At 48.1% G+C, this 19483-nt stretch overlaps 1 protein-coding gene across 1 annotated transcript in view; it reads left to right on the top strand.

Annotated features, from left to right (window-relative positions):
* The window catches only part of UBTD1 (ubiquitin domain containing 1), a 63471-nt gene that overhangs the window by 899 nt on the left and 43089 nt on the right, over positions 1-19483 (top strand). The gene's annotated exons all lie outside the window — the stretch shown is intronic.

Raw genomic sequence — 19483 nt, 5'->3', positions numbered from 1 at the left:
CAGGACTCTGGGAAAGAAATCTTTATTTTTCCCGCAGGGGTTTTTAGAGCCTCTCGGCCGTCTAGGAGTCTATAAAAGATGGGGTGCGGGGTGAGTCACCCTCGGAATTGTTGGGATCCTTCCTAGCTGTGGGAGTGAGATCGCTCGCTGGTGATTCTCGAGGCCCGGGCAACGCTTTCTCACTTTCATGGTACACCCTGCCTGCCCTGGCATTTCGCCCCGGAAAGAGGTCTGTCGGTCATTTTTCTGGGTCTTACACTCACTTCCTTCTTTGAGGGTGTTGCAAGGATCTGCTGGGAATAAAATCGTAGACTTGAGAGCTCAAAGGGACCTTCAGAACTTGTCTGGATTCCCGATGGACCTTTGTCCTTCTCTCCATGTCAAAGCCCAGATCCCAAGAGGTTGAGCACCTTGTCCAAAGTCACACACCTAGTTAGGAGCACAGCTGGGGCTAGAACTCAGCCTCCTCTCCCACCCCATTGCCACATATCCCCTTATGTAAGAGGAGCCACAGGCAGAGTTGTTAATGAAGTGGAAACTCTAGTTGGAGTTTCCTGTCTCCCGTGACACCGAAGGTGTGTTGCTTGGGTTGCGGAAACTGGGAAGGAAGATGGGGGAACCAGGGGAAGCAGGGAAGGATGTCTGTGTGGTGGACAGGATGTGGAGGAAGAAATGTGTTTTTATGGGAAGGATGGAGTAAAACTTATTGAAATTCTTTTGTCTGAAGGTAACTCTGCCCATTCTTCTGACTGAGGAGAGATGACTCAAAACCAAGGACTGGCTTGCTTTCATTCATTCATTTGTTCAACAAATATGTGTTCAGTCCCCATAATTGATTTAGCAGCATTTTTTGCTGTTGACAACTGTCTCCCACGAGACATTCTCCCCCTTCCTTTCTTGGCATCAGACTGCCTTGGTTTTCTATTCTGAACACCCCTTTCCACCATCACCTTCTAGGTGGGGGGGTGCACTGGTGCTTCAGTTTGACATTCTGTTTTTTCTCTCATTACACTCCCTCCCAGAGAAATCTTGTTCAGTCTCACAACTCTTTGTCCATTGGGAAGACCCCTATGCTTAATCTTCAGCTCTTGTCTCTTGAACCCCAGAACCCCATCTCTAGATGCCCACTGGACACTGCGATATAGATATTCCCAGATTTGACACTTCCAAAACCAGGCTCTGCATTGCTCCCTGTCCACCAGCTTTCCTTCTTTACTCATGTTCTTCCAGCTGCCTAACTTTAGGCTGTGAAGAGCCCTCTCTCTCATGACTTTCTCTGCTTCCTTGTCACCTGCCTCTCAGCTAGCCAGTCACTGGGGTCTGCTGGCTCTTCCTTCTGCAGGTCTTGCGAACCTGTCCCTTGCCACCCCACTTCATACCCTTCTCACCTCAAGTCAACCCTTGTCTCAGGCTGAAGTGAGGTACCCCCCAAAGGCAACTTCATCTTCAGTCATTATCCAGACCTACACACAGTTGTCCCCTTAGAAGACATTTGTTAAAATAACTTCTTCCAGATTTTATAGTTCTGTGTTCAAAATATTTCTGTACTTGGCCAGGCATGGTGGCTCACGCCTGTAATCCAGCACTTTGGGAGGCCAAGGCAGGCGGATCAGCTGAGGTCAGGAGTTGGAGACCAGCCTGGCCAACATGGCAAAATATAATTTTTATATTTTATAAAAATATAAAAATTAGCCAGGCATGGTGGCAGGCGCCGGTTATCCCATCTGCTCAGGAGGCCGAGGCAGGGAGAATTGCTTGAACCAGAAGGCAGAGGTTGTAGTGAGCCGAGATTGCGCCACTGCACTCCAGCCTGGGTGACAGAGCGAGACTCCATCTCAAAAAAACCCAAAACAACAACAACAAAAAACACCTTTCTGCACTTTCCCACTCCTACAAGTACTTTAACTGTCAAGGCCAGTCCTTCCTTTTAAGTCCTAATTTCTTTCCCTTCTCTGACATTAAGACCACCAGTGTTTGCTCGTTCCATTTCCTTCTTATTGAGAGTGTTTCATCCCTTGGGTTCACTTCAAGTGCCGTATCTTGTTTGAAGCACCTTGCCTGACAAGTCTGCCATTTCCCTCTCCCTCCGCACCCCACCACACACACCCCGTGGAAGTGATTGCTCCTTCTGAGAACTCCTGCAGACACATTATCTATGCCACTTACTTAACAATTATGTACTCCATATTATTAGTCATGTCTTTGATGTTTACAGTCTTTTATCAGCAACTACATTGCAAGCCTCGAAGACCTGGGTTCTGTCTTATCCTTGTGTATATGTCTCTCTCACTCATATAGCCACACGCACACACATTCAGCACTTAACACAGTGAGTTGTACAGAGGTGGCACTCAGTATTCGTTGATTTTAGAAAGCTAACTCAACTTCATCCTACCATCTGCATTTTTCATATATCTGCATTTTTTTTTACCTGCTAGTTTATCATTGCTTTAGTTCTGTGTGTCCTACTATGAATAGCTTTATTCATAAAGTCCAAAGCCGAGGGGAACTCTGTAGATGACAAATTTGGTACAAGGGAAGGAATCCTTCTTAACTCCACAGTGCACCTGGCATTCCTGTAACATCTGTGGCTTTTCCTTTGATAAGGACATAGTTTTATGTTATAAGACTGATGCCTAAAACTCCCCCAGTGCCACTGTAACTCTTACTTTCCTTTGGCACTAATGTAATGGGAAGAAAGCCTCAACAGGGAGCTAGGACCTGAGTTCTAGCCCTGGGCCTATAACTCAGTGACCTTGGGCAAGTCATCAAACCTTTCTGGGTCACTCTTTCAGTATTCAGAAAGGGGGAGGGTTATACAAGATCATTAGAGCTGTTTTATCATCTTCACAAAGGCAGCTGTTTAAAGCTAGAAAGTTATTGAGGTGAAATTTTTATGCCTTGTAATGTCACCCTTTGTCCTTAGTTCGTCTTCTTAGTCACTTGGTAGGTAAAGCAGAGACACAATACTCTCTGGTCAGGGATTCTTGTCTTAGGAAGAAGGGAGATGTCCTCTCGTCTCATCAAATTTTGTGATTGTCACTCATAGATATATATATACATATAGATAGATAGATAGATAGATATAGATATATATATATATATATATATTTTTTGAGAGATAGGGTCTTGTTCTCTCACCCAGGTTGGAGTATAGTGGTGCAGTTATAGCTCCCTGCAGCCTTTAACTCCTGAGCTCAAGTGATCCTTTCCCCTCAGTCTCCCCAGTAGCTAGATCTACAAGTGTGCACCACCACGCCCAGCTAACTTTTTATTTTTTTGTAGAGATGGGGTCTTGCTATGTTGCCCAAGCTGGTCTCAAACTCCTGGCCTCAAGTAATCTTCTTACCTTGGCTTCCCAAAGTGCTGGGATTACTGGTGTGAGCCACTGCACCCAGCCTTGAACATTTTTTTTGGATTGTTACTCTTAATGCATCCCCAGTAGGTCTGTGTTCCTCTCCTTCAGGTGCTGGGTGGTTCTTGTGTGCTTCAGAGAATACTTGGGGATTTACTCCTTTGGTGGGGGATCTTGCCACCCCATACATATACACTAGGTAGATAAATATCTCTGCCCATGAATTGGGTGAAGCAGCCTCTCCCCCAGCCACTCCAGGGAGAGGTAGAGGTGGTAGAACAGGCAAGTCTGTTGCCCAGCTCCACCCTTTGAGAATGTGGCAGGGCTGAAACCCAAATATCTGACTCTGTGATGTGCCAGGCGTATCCACTTACGTTCTGGAATCTCAAGCTTGGGGTGGACAGACCCAGGGCCCTGTTTGGGGCTGGTTGGGCTTGGCACTGTGGTTGCGAGAGAGTCTGCTTCTTGTGTGGGCTGTGTGGCTATTCTTGAGGGAGGAATTGGGCAACTTCTCCATTTGCTCAGTAAATATTTACTGAGTGCCAAGCACCCTGCTGGCTGTGAACAGACATAGTCCTTGGCCACATGGAGCTTACAGTCTTGCAGGGGGCAGACAGTAAACACATAGTCATGCAAATTACACATGATCATACGTAGAATTATGTAGTACTATATGTGCTGGTGACTCCTCCCACATTTATAATTTCAGCCCATTCTCTCCAGCTTCAGCCTTGGATATTCTACTGCCTGCTCACCACACTTGCTGTCTAAATGGCTTCTCAGTTTAACATGTCCACAACAGAATGAACCCCCATCCCATCCCTGTACCTCCCAAAGTCTTTCCCATCCCAGTTCATGATGATTTCATCCTTCCAGTTGCTGAGGCCCCTAAAATTCTAGTCGTCCCTGACTTCTCCCTTTCGCTCACACCTCACATCCATTTAATCAATAAAGCCTATTGGCTTTGCCTTAAATATGTCCTGAACCTGACTCTGACCATCTCCACCACTTTCACCCTGGTCTAAGCTACCACTGGCCTATGAACTGACCTTCCTGCTTCCTCCCTTGTCTCCCGACAGACTATTTCCATCCCAGCAGCCAGCGTGATGCTCTAAACTGTAAGTCAGATTTCGTTACTCCTTTGCTCAAGCCTTCTTATGACACCCCATCTCATTCAAGAGTCCTTATGTTGGTCTGCAAGATATGATATGATTTTCACCTGCTTACCTTTCTTAAGCCATCTCATGCTCTCCATTGCCTTGTTCAACCCCCTGATATCTGAATGGGTCCCTCTCTCTCCTTGTCCCAGTCTCCTATTTAAGGAGTCAGACCCTCCCAGGCCATTTCATTTAAAATGATCCCCTTCCCTCTACCACCTGCTCTCAGCATTATCTACCTCCTTTTCCTGTTTTATTTTGCTCCATTGCCTGTGTCATCCTCTGACATTGGCTATCTCCCCTTGCTCCATGTGGTCAGAGATTTTTATTTGTTCACTCTGTGATACCAAGAGCAGTGCCTGGTAAATATTTGTTGGATAAAACTAGAGTTGGTGAAGTCTATAGAAAAGCATAAATGAACACATCTGATTGATCTCCTACCTTAGATGGGTGTTAAGGCAGGTATCTTAATGAAGGGACTTAAACTGCAACCTCAGAGTGGTGTTCTTTCTCTGGGACTGGCTTCTCTCTTGCCCCAGGCTTGGGTAAGTTTTCAGATACCTGGGATATATATGATTCCTGTGGTATGGGAGCCTCTTGCTGGGAGATACCAGGGCTGAAGCAGGAGGGCAAAGTGAAGCTCGCTATTGGGGTCCTAACGAGGCAGTAGCACCTTCTTGGCATTTTATGTGTGCACCTATGTCAGAGTGGACCCCCTCTCCCAGGCACACATGATGTTTGTAGTCCTTAGCTTGCAGGGCAGGGATAGGGTGGCCTAATAGACTACAAGGCAGGAAGTCAGGTGATGTGGATTCCAGGCCTCCCTTACCCATCAACTTGCTGGAGAATTTTTAGAATCATAGAATTTTAGAGCTGAAAAGGAACCTAAAGATTTCTATAATCTCTTTCTTCTTGCCCAGCCATTAGAAAGAGAACAAAGGTATGTCTATCCCCTGCCTAGTTCACAGAAACATGGTGCAACCTACATAAAAACTGCATGGGCTCCTTTAAGTTGTGAGTGTGTGGAGGTCAAGATATTATAGGGAAGTGGTCGAGGTCAAGTGTATTCAAAAGAGAGGAGGTCTAGTCTCTGCCACTTTCTTGAGTGGTAATCTTGGGCAGGTCATTTGTTTCTTGGTCAGTTGATCCTCCATTTTAAAAAGATAATATTTCCAGTTTACTTCAGAGAGATGTTGTGGAGATAAGACAAGCTAATGGTGGTTTTAAAATTACTTTCATGGCTATACAGTGTGCTCAGATATGAGGTCGCAACCCAGAGTTTCGTCTGGCATTGGTGGAAAATGAAGCCTGGGGTCTCTGTTCCTTCCTAGTTGTTTGTGTGACTTTGGACAAGCTGCTTGATCTCTTTGAGCCTCAGTTTCCCCATTTGTGCAATGGAGTGACTGCCACCCTGCTCACTTCTCAGAGAGGTTGTGAGATTAAAGCGAGACCCTGGATAAAAAGAGACTTTGTGAACTTGGAAAGTTTCTATTATTCCAAGCTACCAGGATTTTTACACACAAAAGCCATAGCCAGTGATTTTTCCCACTTACTCATTGAAGCTTACTCTTTTTAAGGAGCAGAACTATAAAAGAAATGTTTAAAAACTATTTTTGGATGGAAATCTTTCTGAAATGAATGATATGCTTCTGAACAAAATATTAAGATACAGCTCGGAAAGAACCTCCGGTTTGGGACTAGGGGTTGTTGAGTTCATACCGGTGTGTACAGAGCGCCTACTTGGTGAGAGTGGGACCACAAAAGGTTCTTTCTCTCAAAAGTGTTACCTCCCAAAGAGGAGAGCTGGGGTGAGGGAGGGAACTAGTGGTAGGCAGAGGGAAATTGCTGGGGGAGAGCCCATTCTGGGATTGCCTGCCTCAAGGTTCCATGTAGCAACACTGGCGCTGCAGGAAGGCTCTTAAATCCTGTTCAAGGCTCTGAGTGGGAAGAGCCAGTCCTACCCGATCAGTTACTGTGCTTATAATAGTGTGAGGCCACAGGGCTTGTGAGACTCTAGGGCAGTGGGCCCCAAACTACGTGGTTCCCAGCTGTTGTGCTTTGGGGGTTCATGTTTCCACCTACAATCGTTGCTCTGTCTTCTGCCTGGTAGACAGTAGTCACTTCTCTTTTTTTCTTTACTTTTTTTTTTTTTTTAAGTGTGGTTACCTAGATATGACGTAAAATTTACTTGTAACAGCAAATTTTTCAGTCTATAGTTTTGTAGCATGAGTACATTCTTTGTACTTACTGTTGTACAACTATCACCAGTACCCATCTCCAGAACTTTTTCATTTTACCCAACTGAAACTCTTTACCCATTAAGCACTACCCATTTCTTCCTCGCCCCAGCCACTGGCAACTGATATTTTGCTCTCTGTCTTAGAGTTTGACTACTCTGGATACCTCGTAGGAGTGGAATCATGTAGTATTTCTCCTTTTGTGGCTGGCTTGTTTCACTTAGCATAATGTTGTCAAGTGTCCATGGGGTAGCATGTGTCAGAATGTCCTTCCTTTTTAAGGCTGAGTAATATTCCATTGTATGTATATACCACATTTTGCTTATTCATTCCTCCATTGATGGACCCCTGGGTTGCTTCCACCTTTTGGCTATTGTAAATAATGCTGCTGTGAACACGGGTATGCAAACCAGGAGCAAAAGGTGAATGCTCTCTGAGTCTCTGCTTTCAGTTATTTTGTGTATATACCCAGAGGTAGAATTTCTGGATCAAATGGTAATTCTATTTTTAATTTTTTGAATAACTCCCCATACCACTTTCCTCAGCAGCTGCACCATTTTATATTTTCACCAACAGGGTGCGAGGGTTCCTGTTTCTCTACATCTTCACCAACACTTGTTATTTTCTGCTTTTTGTTGATTTGGTTTGGTTTGGTTTTATAATAGCCATCCTAATGGGTGTGAAGTGGTTTATCATGTAGTGATCATTTATGCTGGGCTCAAAGAGCAGTCCCTCCAAATCTCTGGGAAAACAGACATCTGAGTGTGTTAGAATTGTGCATAGAGGCTGGGCATGGTGGCCCACACCTATAATCCCAGCACTTTGGGAGACCAAGGCAGGAGGATTGCTTGAGGCCAGGAGTTCAAGACCAACCTGGGCAGCATAGTGAGACCTCGTCTCTATTTAAAAAAAAAAAAAAAAATGGCTGGGCACAGTGGCTCATGCCTGTAATCATAGCACTTTGGGAGGCCGAGCTGGGCAGATCATGAGGTCAGGAGTTCGAGACCAGCCTGATCAACATGGTGAAACCCTGTCTCTACTAAAAATACAAAAAAAAAATTAGCCGGGCATGGTGGCACATGCCTGTAATCCCAGCTACTCAGGAGGCTGAGGCAGGAGAATCGCTTGAACCTGAGAGACGGAGGTTGCAGTGAGCCGAGATCACACCACTGCACTCCAGCCTGACGACAGAGCGAGACTGCGTCTCAAAAAAAAAGAGAAAAAAAATGAGGAACCTGGCAGGAAAGGGGCTAGAACACCTTCAGCAAGGTATGGGGAGGGAGACTGAGGGGACAGGGATGACTCCTCATTTGTACCTTTTTCCTCTGGAAGGCTTGGGACCAGGAGCAAAGGGTGAATGGTGCCTGGGCAGCCGGTCACTAACCAAGTAGCCTGAATCTTAGTTGCCAGCCTGCGCACTTGGAGTTTTGTTGTTTTTAAAGGCTCAGAGAGATGTAATTAGCAGCAGCTCACCTTTGCAGGGTGTTTGCCATGTACTAGGAGCATCACGTGCAGTATTTGGGTTAATCCTCACAACCACCCTATGGGTGGATTCTATTATCACCTTTTCACAGATGAAGAAGCTGAGCCGTAGAAGGGTAATGTCTGCTGCCTAAGGCCGCACAGCTTGTAAACTGCAGAGCCAGGACTGGAACCCAGGTGTTGATCTCAGAGCCTACGCTTTGGGCCAGTGTGTAGTTTATCCTCATGAGAATGAGAAGAAGAGAACATTTTTTTTGTTTAGTTTTATTTTTTAATGAGTTTATTGTTGAGCACCTTTAGGCACCCCCTTGCTGGATCCCTTCACAAACATCATCTTATTTGATTCTCCCTATTTTACCTATGGGAACATGCCTACCTATTTTACATATGGGAAACCTGATGGCCAGGAAAGTGAATGGATTGTCAGTGGTTATGATGCTGAGAGGCAGAGCTGAAACTCAGCCTGAGGATGTTGATTCATTCCAGTGCTCACAGCTCATTCCATTGTGCTGTGAGCCCTGACCAGCTTCCACCCCACCCCCGTGGAAAGAAGCTGGTAGGTCAGCTGTGAAGTCTGCAAAACTCCAAGGACTATAGCCACTGCCTTCCTTTCCCATTGCTGTCCCTTCCTCCTCTAATTTCCCCACCCCAAGACTACCACCTCCACACCTAGAAGTCATGTGAGTCCATCATCTTGGATCAAAGTGCTTGGAACATAGTAGGTGCTCAATAAATACGCGTTGAATGTTGTTTGAGGGCTGGGTGTGCTGGAGGCAATAGAATCTCAGCCAAGATTGAACACAGAGAAACACAAGTAGAATGCAAATATTATTGTTTCCTCCTCCTTCTCCCAGAGCAAACCTCCGCTTTCCAACACCCAGATGCCAGGGACTTGAAGAAAAGAGTGTCCTCGCTCTGCGAACTTTGAATTATTCCCAAATTCCCAAAGGAAAAGAGGCACGGAGAGTCATGTTAGCAAAGTGCTTGCAGAATCAGGTGTCACTCTTTGTAATTAATAAGATTAATGATCTCTTGCTTTGCTCAGCATTTTGTGGTTTTCAAAATGCTGTCTCAAGTATTATATATCATTTGATCTCCTTAGCCATCCTGTTAGATAGGCAAGGCAGGACTCATTTTTCCTGTTTTATAGATGAGGACACTGAGACTTGGTGAGGATGTTAAGATACTCAAGGTTATTGACTGAATAAGTGGCAGAAGCCATGGAGAGAAAAGCGGTTCCACTACTTCCTTTGCAGAGCCTCAGTTTCTGCATCTGTAAAATGGGGTAAGCATACATCACTTAGAGTAGTCAAGCATGAAATGTGATTGTGTGTGTGATGTGCTCAGCACAGTGCCCACACGCGGCACAGGGGATGCTTAGATGGGGAACAACACAAAGCTCATTGTTCCGCTGATGACTTGTATTGTACTGACCATTGTTCCACCCCAACTTTTAGGAGGAGCAAGTATAGCCTCCCTAGTCCTCCCTGGTCACCTTCTGTTCTGGTCACCTTCTGGCTCATCCCCTGGAGTCAGAGTGCAATCACAAGGGCTGGCCATGAATTTCCTTTTTTTTCCCCCGCCCTGAAACGGAGTCTTGTTCTGTTGCCCAGGCTGGAGTGCAATGGCATGATCTCGGCTCACTGCGACTTCCGCCTCCGGGGTTCAAGCGATTCTCCTGCCTCAGCCTCCTGAGTAGCTGGGATTATAGGTGCGCACTACCATACTCAGCTAATTTTTTTGTATTTTTAGGAAAGACAGGGGTTTCACCATGTTGGCCATGCTGGTCTTGAACTCCTGACCTCGTGATCTGCCCGCCTCGGCCTCCCAAAGTGCTGGGATGACAGGCGTGAGCCACCATGCCTGTGCCTGGCCTTTTTTTTTGTTTTTTTCTTTGAGACAGAGCTCACTCTATTGCTCAGGCTGGAGTGCAGTGGTGTGATCTCGGCTCACTGCAACCTCTGCCTCCTGGATTCAAGTGACTCTTGTGCCTCAGCCTTCCAAGTAGCTAGGATTACAGGTGTGTGCCACCACACCCAGCTTATTTTTTTGTATTTGTAGTAGAGATGGGGTTTCAACATGTTGTCCAGACTGGTCTCATACTCCTGGCCTCAAGTGGTCCACCCACCTCAGCCTCCCAGATTGTTGGGATTACAGGCATGAGCCACCTTGCCCAGCCATGAATTTCCTTTGATTTGTAAAATCTGAGGTCTGTCAAAGAGAACATCTATAAGATAGTTTTCCTTTGGTGACCGGTGGTTATGACAAATGTTTTATTCATTTAGTACCAATTTGCATTTTATTATCCTAGCTCCTCCAACTCATTAGCTATGTAACCTTGGGCAAGTTATTTTGAATTTTGAGGCCTCAGTTTTCTTATCTGTGAAATGGAGATAACAGTGTCTACTCCATACGGTTGTCATAAGAATTAGATGAGTTAATGCACATCAGGTCTTGAGAATGGTGCCTGGGACATATTACCTACTCAGTAAGCATTAGTTATTATTTTTACTATTCTCACCATGCTTGATGCTCTGTTAAAGACAGCTGCCCCCAGCCTTATACTTCCCCCACGTTGAGATATATAGCCAGTGAAGTTCATATGCAAAACCTGACTTCTTCATTGTGTTCTGGGTTATCTACTGTTTGAACCATTCAGTCAGGAAGGCAAATCCGAAGCAAGTTGCAAGATAGTGTGGTTATCATAGAGATAGCCTTGAATCCAGCTTGAATCAACTCTCATTAGTAACAAATCATTTGCAACACACCCTACATACAACTCTTGCTGATCTCAGCAACAACCAGAGGCTACTTTTCTAGGCTATCTCCACATAGATGGAAACATTTCTTGCCAGTAGGTCAAGGCTATGAGTGCCCTCTGTTTGCGGTGGCCCATCTTCAGCTTGGCAGAACACCTCTGAGTCTCCAGGGCTTCCTTCCTGGAGCTTTGTGCATTTCTCTGATACACATTGTGAGCCGCAGATACCTCCTCTGTGAACTTCCAAGACGCTGCTGATAAACGTCCACATCAGAGCCTCTTTCACACTTGATGAGCATCCCTGCATGCCTAGATTCAAAATTACTGTTTGATTTCTTGTATACTGCTACTGATTGCACACTGACTGTGCAGCAGGCACTGTAGTAGGTACTCACACACATCTCATCTAATCCTCCTGATAGTCCACTGAGGTAGAGATTCTCCTTTAGGGGAGAGGTTCAGTGATGTTAACTGTGTGTGCGGGGGTTGGGGGACACAGAGTGAGAATGAAATATTTGGGTTATCAGTCTCAGGTTCCTTCCATGCAATACCCACCTCACTGTCAACTTCAACAGAGGACTCCCTGGGCCCTAAACAGGTATTGCTGGTTTACTCATGTCACTGCCACTCATGATTAGCAAATAGACTACTTCTGCCAGTTCTTGCACTATATATCTGAATGTGCCAGAAAGTACACTTTGTGACAACCTTCATGGATTTGTCCATCCTTCCCCCTCTTCTCACCCCCCACACAGTGTCTGGGACACAGACCACACTGTCCTCTGTTACATGGGATACTACACATGGCATTGATTTTTTTTTTTTTAACTTAGTGAAAGCGCTCTATTCCCCCAAAATAGACTGTCACATGGATGAGCATTTCATTTCCCAAGCCTTCACAGCAGCTCTAGGAATTGCCATCACTGAAATCAGTATCATTTATTAATCTCCTACCGTGTGTGGTGGGCACTGTACTGGATTCTTGATATCACTGTTTACAGTTTTCACATCTACTCCATAAGGGCAGGCCTCATTTATGTCCATTTTACAAATGAGGAAACTGAGGCTGTGGGGGAGTGTTGAGACACTTGCTCATGACAGTGGAGGGGTTGCTGTTTGAATCCTGGGAGTTGTATCCTGGGGGCTTACACCTTAGCCACTATGAGAAACTGCCTCTCAATGTTTACTACATTGGCCTTATCCCAGGCACTGTGTTAGGGGAGGGGAACGCAGCATGGAGAGTCAGTTCATCTCCTCAAGGAGTTCAGAGTGATGGACTGAATAATACTGGAGTGGTTTTTATTTTTTCCAAACCAATTTCCACATGCCCCCACCCCTGGCCCCTGGCTGAGGCAGCAGATCCATAACACACAGAGCCAAGGGTCCAGGGGAGCTGAGGAGGCAGTTCCTGGGGGGACAGCAGTGCTTTGCACTGTGTATTTACACCCCAGGCTGACTCCTCTGTTTCCTCTTTGCCCTTTTCCCCTCTACTCTCATATCAGATCCACAGAGCCAAGAGCTCATTTAGGTCTGGCTCAGTGTGATAGTCTTACTGTTGCCTGGTCCATGTCTGGCTACTGAGGAGACAGGAGGCCTTATTTGGCCATAACTTATTGCTATGATGACTTTTTATAAGGCCTGAATGGCATTTCTTAGAAACCCACATGCTGTATGCACTGTTATTTGTGCTCTCTTCCTAGGGGCAGGATGGGCCAGTCTTCGGGGTCAGTAGGCAAAAGCAAAGCTACCCTGGGCCTTTAATCTGCAGCTGACCCCTCCTGTTTTGCAGCTGAGCCTAGCTGTGTCCTGCTGTGACACATGTCCCATGGAATATTCAGGGCCTAGATGTCTGATCCATCACTGAGCACCAAACACTTTTTCTACAACCCTGGACAGAAGTGTTCAGCCCGCTGCTTTTAACAGTACCATTCCTTGGGCATTTGTCTGTGATGGGCCATAGCCCAGAGCAAGTGTTCAAGGAGAGACTTCTACCCAAAGGCCCTGTCCTTCATGTGTCTGGCCCACCCTCTAGTGCTAGTTTTTGGGTAGGGATGGATGGGGACCCCTTTTGTAGGCCTGGTCCTACAAAAGGTCCAGGGTCCTACAGGTCCCTTTTGAGACCCCTGGGGCCTCAATTCTAGAGATTATCTCTTTTTCAAAACTCATGAGGTTGGCAGGCTTGCACAGAATCCTTCCTTACCTTTTAGGGGAAGGGAATTGGTATTGCTGGGGAATTCAGCTGGAAGAACTTGGGACTGGTTCAGAGGGGTCAAGCCACTGTCTGTGGTCTGCTCTGCACAGAGGTGGGTGCTGGTATCCAATCCAGGAAATCTGACTCCCTTTCCTGTGCCCTTTCTAAAATTCCACCCTGCCTCATTCCTGCAAATGTGTGTGCACATATGATACAAGTGTATCTCATCATCCAGATGGCTTATGGTCTACTTGGGAGAGGAAGCAAAGACAAATAAAGGTGTAATACCACTTCAAACAAGATAACATGTAGACAAGTGCTAAGTCATACAGTGTAGACAAGTTGAGACAAAGGCAATGTGTAGACCCTTTTAAAAAGAGTTGGGATGAGAGAGGTCCCTGTGAACTCGAGTTACGGATGGGAAGATTTCTGAGGGTGGTGGTGGTACTCAAGTTGCTCCTTGGGGGATTGGGATAAGACAGATATTGGGAATGAGTGGGCATACTTTGTAGAAGGATTAGTGATTTGAGGAAGTGGTGCAAGTTGGAGAGAAGCAAGTGGTACAGTACTCTTTATTGTAAAAGTAAAGTGTGCTCACGTAAAAAATGTGAATGATATGAGAAAGCTCAAAGAAGAAAATCTTTGTACTTCTACTGCCCAGACAGAGTCTCCATTCTCATTTGTTGTTTATCTGACTGTTTCTTTTTATTTAGAGATAGGGTCTTATTCTGTTGCCCAGGCTGGAATGCAGTGGAGCTATTATGGCTCACTGCAGCCTTGAACTCCTGCGCTCAAGTGATCCTCCCACCCCAGCTCCTGAGTACCTAAGACTACAGGTGCGGACTAATTTCTGTATTTTTTATAGAGATGGGGTCTCGCCGTGTTGCCCAGGCTGGTCTCAAACTCCTGGCCTCAAGCACTCCTCCCACCTCGGCTTCCCAAAGTGCTGGGATTACAGGTGTGAGCCATTGCACCCTGCCTCTTTTTCTTTTCTTTTCTTTTCTTCCTTTTTTTTTTTAAAGGCATTAAGATCAAATCTATTGTGTCCACCAAGATTATGGAAGATATCGAATAGTATATGGGGACGCTTAGGTCAAAGGGAACCACTGTTGGTTCTTGCTCAAGGGGTGCAGATGGATGTTGTTGTTTGAGAAGAGGTACCCGACATCTGTGAGCAGGCAGGACGGGAGCCTAGGACGAAGCAGTGGCTTTACCACACCAGACTTGGGACTCTTTCATTACCCACTGCGTACGAGTCTCAGGTTTACCGTTCTCCACTGCTGCCCCGGGGGCTCAGAGGAAGAATTTCTCCTGAGTTGTCTCAAAAGCTGGTTCCCCACCTGCCACCCTCATACCTCCCCATCCCCAAAATTCCTCTCTTTTCCATTTACCACCCAGTTTCTGAAGCAGTTCTCCTCCCCTAGAGTTGCTGGGGACACAGCAGGTTTTGCCACACCACAAACCTTTGCTGCTGCATGAGGTCATTTCAGGGAAGAAACTATATATAGCGGAGGACTAGCATCAGGACAGCTCCATGTTGTTCAGGCCGGTTAGCATCGCCCTTCCGCTGATGTAGGCAGGGTCACCTCAGATTCAGCACTCATCCAGTGGGGGTGTGGTCAGGAGTACCCAGGAACCAGGGCAAGGTCGTCTTATCTTCATTGCCCTCTCTGTGTAAGCCCATGAATCTCTGGTTCCTCATCTGAGTGATGAAGGAGTTGGTCTGGGAGGGGAATTTTGTACCGTTTTCCTTTTTTCTGTTTTTTTTTTTTTTTTGAGACAGAGTCTCGCCCTGTTGCCCAGGCTAGAGTGCAGTGGTGTGGTCTTGACTCACTGCAACCTCTGCTTCCCGGGTTCACACCATTCTCCCGCCTCAGCCTCCCGAGTAGCTGGGACTACAGGCGCCCGCTATCACGCCCGGCTAATTTTTTGTTGTTGTTGTTTGTATTTTTAGTAGAGACGGGGTTTCACCGTGTTAGCCAGGATGGTCTCGATCTCATGACCTCGTGATCCGCCTGCCTCAGCTCCCAAAGTGCTGGGATTACAGGCGTGAGCCACCGCGCCCGTCCTTGTACCGTTTTTCAAAGCTACTTGAACCCTTTCTGGGGTGAGCTTACAAGGTAGCTTGATATATACAACCAACTGGGTACTGTGCTGGTTGAAGCTGGAGAGAACGACCCCCCAGAGGGTTCCACGTATGTCCTGGGGTCCTACAGAGCACACAGTTTGAAAACCACTGAGCAAGCTGATCCTCTGAGATTTCTTTCAGAGAGTCTGGCCTCATGCGTAGCATCTGGCATAAATAACACATAAGCAGGGTTGCAAGCTCTGTGACCTTTGGAGACACTGATGGGCATCTTGGGTAGCCTGGGGATGTGGCATAGAGACAGATCTCAGGGCAGAGTCTTCTGGAGTTGGGGCAGCCAGGCAGTGGCACAGCTTGCAGATGCAGTTGGACTTGCTGGCCTGCATGTTGGAAGGGCTGTTTCTTTTTCTGTCTACTCCCGCCTGCCTTTCTTTTTAGCACTGGTTTGCCCCAAAGAAGAGATGAAAATGAGGATTTAATGCATTTCAGGCAAGGAAAGAGCATTTAATTTAAGTTGCCTGAGGCTGAATTACACATTTTATAGAAAGAGTATTTGTCAAGCACAGTGGTGCCTTTGGCAGATATAGGAAAGCCAGAATGTGGGGCCAGTTTTTCTTCATTCAGCAAGTATTTGTAGAGCGCCAGCTTTGTATTCCTGGAGAAGCAGAGAAGCGCAAGGGAGATCCCAGCTGTGTTAGAGCGCCTTGATTGCAAGTAACGAACCAACTGAATCCAGCTTAAGCAAAAAGGGCGCTTTATGATAGGGCTTTGGGGGCACTCAGGACCCCACAGGCAGGGTTGCTGCCTGACCTTAAGTAGGGATTAGAAAAACCTTGTTAGATTCTCCCGTCTCTCTCAGCTCTGCTTCTCTTTGAGTTTCCTTCACTTCTCTGCAGCCTGGCTTCCCCCTCCTGAGCCCACACGGTCCCAGCCACACTCAGATGTACTGAGATTTCCCAGTCCAAAGTCCATATTCCCATGGGAAAGAGAGAGTCTGGTTGGCACAACCTGTGTCACATCTCTACCCTCAGTGTGCTCAGCTCCAGCCAGGGGATGGGGTCACACATGATGAAACAGGTCTGGCAGGAGCCACTCCTGATACCGTGCAGATCAGAGGCAGCTCCGAACAGGGGAACTTTGACAGCACAAAGCCGGGTGCTCCTTGAGGCTTTAATATGAGGAGCTCTGGTCCCAGGGAGGAAACTGGGTTTATGTGGAACATTTAATAGCCACGTAAGGAGACAGTGAAAGAAGTGACCCTCAGCAGAGCCTGCCTATTGCCAAATACATGGCTTTTCCAGCTGGGACTGTCAGACCGGCAGGGGACAGGGGCTCCCCAAGCCTGGTGTCAGCGGGAGCCCCTCCAGGTTCGCTCAGGAGAAAGGGGCTTTGTTGGAAGGATTTTGGCAGGGCAGCCTGGCCTCCTGGGAGCTGGGTCTGGAAGGCAGGCAGGAGTGGAGGCAGCCCTGTCTTTGGGGAGCTGTGTGGCCTCTCTGCTTTTGTCTGAGCATCTGCTCCTGTCCCCTCTCGTTACAGAGGACCCAGGCTTCTCCTCTTACATGTCAGCATGTGCCATGGTTGAACACGCCAGTGCCTCCGTGAATGGCTTCTCTGGGTCACAGGCAGCTAGTGCGGGACTGGACCTCGTTGACTGGGAGGCTGCCCCTTTCAGGGCTTTGGGTAGGGCAGGCATTAGAAACCCATCTCCTCAGCCGGGCGCAGTGGCTCACGCCTATAATCTCAGCACTTGGGAGGCTGAGGCGGGCGGATCATGAGGTCAGGAGATTGAGACCATCCTGGCTAACACGGTGAAACTCCGTCTCTACTAAAAGTGTAAAAACTTAGCCGGGCATGGTGGCGGGCGCCTGTAGTCCCAGCTACTCGGGAGGCTGAGGCAGGAGAATGGCGTGAACCTGGGAGGTGGAGATTGCAGCTGAGATCGTGCCATTGCACTCCAGCCTGGGTGACAGAGTGACTCCATCTCAAAAAAAAAAAAAAAAAAAGAAACCCATCTCCTCGCATCTCCTACAGTCAGGGAATGCTGTTCTGTGAACACTGGAGAGCCACACCTTGACAGCTGAGGGAAGCAGGGACCAACCTGCACCAAAGCCCGGGTGCAGGGAAGGGAGGGCAGTAGGACGTGGGGCCTGAATGGCACCTCGGATGCTGACTGCAGGGCAGGGCTGTGGAGGTGTGAGGAGCCACGGGGAACCTGTGACCAGGGAGAGTCAGGGCACCTGGGAGGGCATTACTGGACTCCAAGGATGGCAGGGGAAGCTGGGAAATGGGTAGGGCAGGATAGAAGACAGGGAGACCACCTGGGAGGCTGGTGGCACTCCAAGCAGCAGGGGAGGGTCAGGAATGGAAGTGCAAGATCCTTTCAAGAAGGAGGTCCCCAACTTTGGCGACAGTCTGGCTGAAGCAGAGCAAGGGTCCAATGATAGGGGCACTGGGGAGGGGCCTGGCACAACCTGGCTTGAGGAAGGAGAGAGATGAGCAGCCAGAGGAATGGAGTGCCGCTGGAGAGCCTACTGGTGGTGGCTGAGGGTGGAGAGATCTGGGGACATTTACAGCAGGAAGGGAAGTCCCCGGTAGAGGAGGAGCTGCTGGAGAATGGGTCCTGGGCCCACCAGCTCTGCCCCTCAGCAGCCGTGACAGTGGCCACGTCGCCTCAGCTCCCTCATCTTCAACGTGGGGACAGTCTCTGCCCAGTCCCCTTGCTGCAGTGTGGGGAAAGGCTGAGGTTGTGCATGTCACAGGGCTCTGTGCACAGGAAAGTCTCCTGCGGATGCAGGCAGCCTTGTGACCGTGGTCGCTCATGGCATGGCGCTGCCCGGTGCCCCTCCACGGGATCAGGGAGACTGCTTTTCTGGCCCTGGGATGTGACTGGACACTGGCTCCACCACAACCCATCTCCTGGGCATCTCAGGCTGGTGACCCTGCTGCCACCCGTGTTCCCTGTCCCTGGGGGTGGGTAGAGAACAGCAGTGCCCAGGCCTCATGTCTGAGGGTCTAGGAATGACCGCGTAGGCCTAGGATCCCTTCACCCACACTGGCTTCTGAGATCCCCTGGTGGTGCTGTGTGTGTGGGGACCAGCAGCAGGGCTGAGGCAGGAGGAAGGTGGCTGTGTTCTCCTTCCTGGGCAAGCAAAGAGGCCATAGGGGATGTGGTTGAGTGGGGACAGACACACCACATTTACTTCCTAGTGTGGAACTGGAGGGGCGGCTCCGAGAATGGTGTTAGCCTCCTTGGCCTGTTTCCCAGAGAGAAAATCTTGGCGCGCTTGTTTCAAAGATACCAGGAAAGTGGGGAATGCTGAAACCTGCATCCTGTTTTGCTGCTGGCCTAGGGAAGAGGACCCGGATGGGAACAGTAGATGGTGGCAGAGACTGGAGTACTGGCTGCCTCCTGGGGCCCACAGAGCTGGGGGAACCAGTGGAGGGTTGAGGCGAGGACCTGAGGTCAAGGGGGGAGAACCTGTGGCTTCCTTCCTCTTTGGTGCCAACCTTACTCCATCCAGGACTGCCTGGCAGTCTGGTTCCTTCTTCCTAGCTGCCCCTCCCCAAGGACACAGCCCGCTGTCCTCTGTAGTTCACATCCCACTTTTCCTGTATGAGCCATGCCTACCCATCCGAGGCTGCCTCCAGCTCACCTGCAGCTTCCTTTCTCCAGGAAGGCCTGGCTTCTATGTGTGTCTTCCTTGCCCTCCAGCCTGTTTGGCTATTTCTGTTCATTTTCCCTCCATGGAGCCTCTGGCAGAGCTGCCTGCTCTCTTCAACCCCAAGCCAGCTTTTGTCTTCTCCTGCCTGCTCGTTTCCAATCACAGGGGTTGGAAGGGGTCTCAGACCCATTGGAGCATTATTTTTTCTAAAGTGCAGCAGCTGTGCATCTCCCTGGCCTGCCCAGCTGTTCTTGTCCTTGACTGGGGAGTTTATGTCACTTGTGACAATAAATAGGAAACGAGAATGAGAGGGTTGCCAGACTGCCCTTCCAGCTGCCTGAATTTCTGTTGGGAAACAAGGAGAGAAATAAGCGCAATAAGGCTAACACTTAGAAGTACCTCCCATGTTCTCTTAATGTTTTCCAGACGTAGTACCAAACCTTTTCCATGTATTATCTCATTTAATCTTTGTAGTAACTCAATGAAGTAAGTTGTATGATCATCCTCTCACAGCAAGGGACACAGAGGCCCGGAGAGGTTGTGTAATTTGCCCAA

The sequence above is a fragment of the Colobus angolensis genome, unplaced genomic scaffold, assembly GCF_000951035.1.
Source record: "Colobus angolensis palliatus isolate OR3802 unplaced genomic scaffold, Cang.pa_1.0 Scaffold316, whole genome shotgun sequence".
Lineage (NCBI taxonomy): Eukaryota > Metazoa > Chordata > Mammalia > Primates > Cercopithecidae > Colobus > Colobus angolensis.
This window is presented reverse-complemented; position numbering and strand designations above follow the sequence as displayed.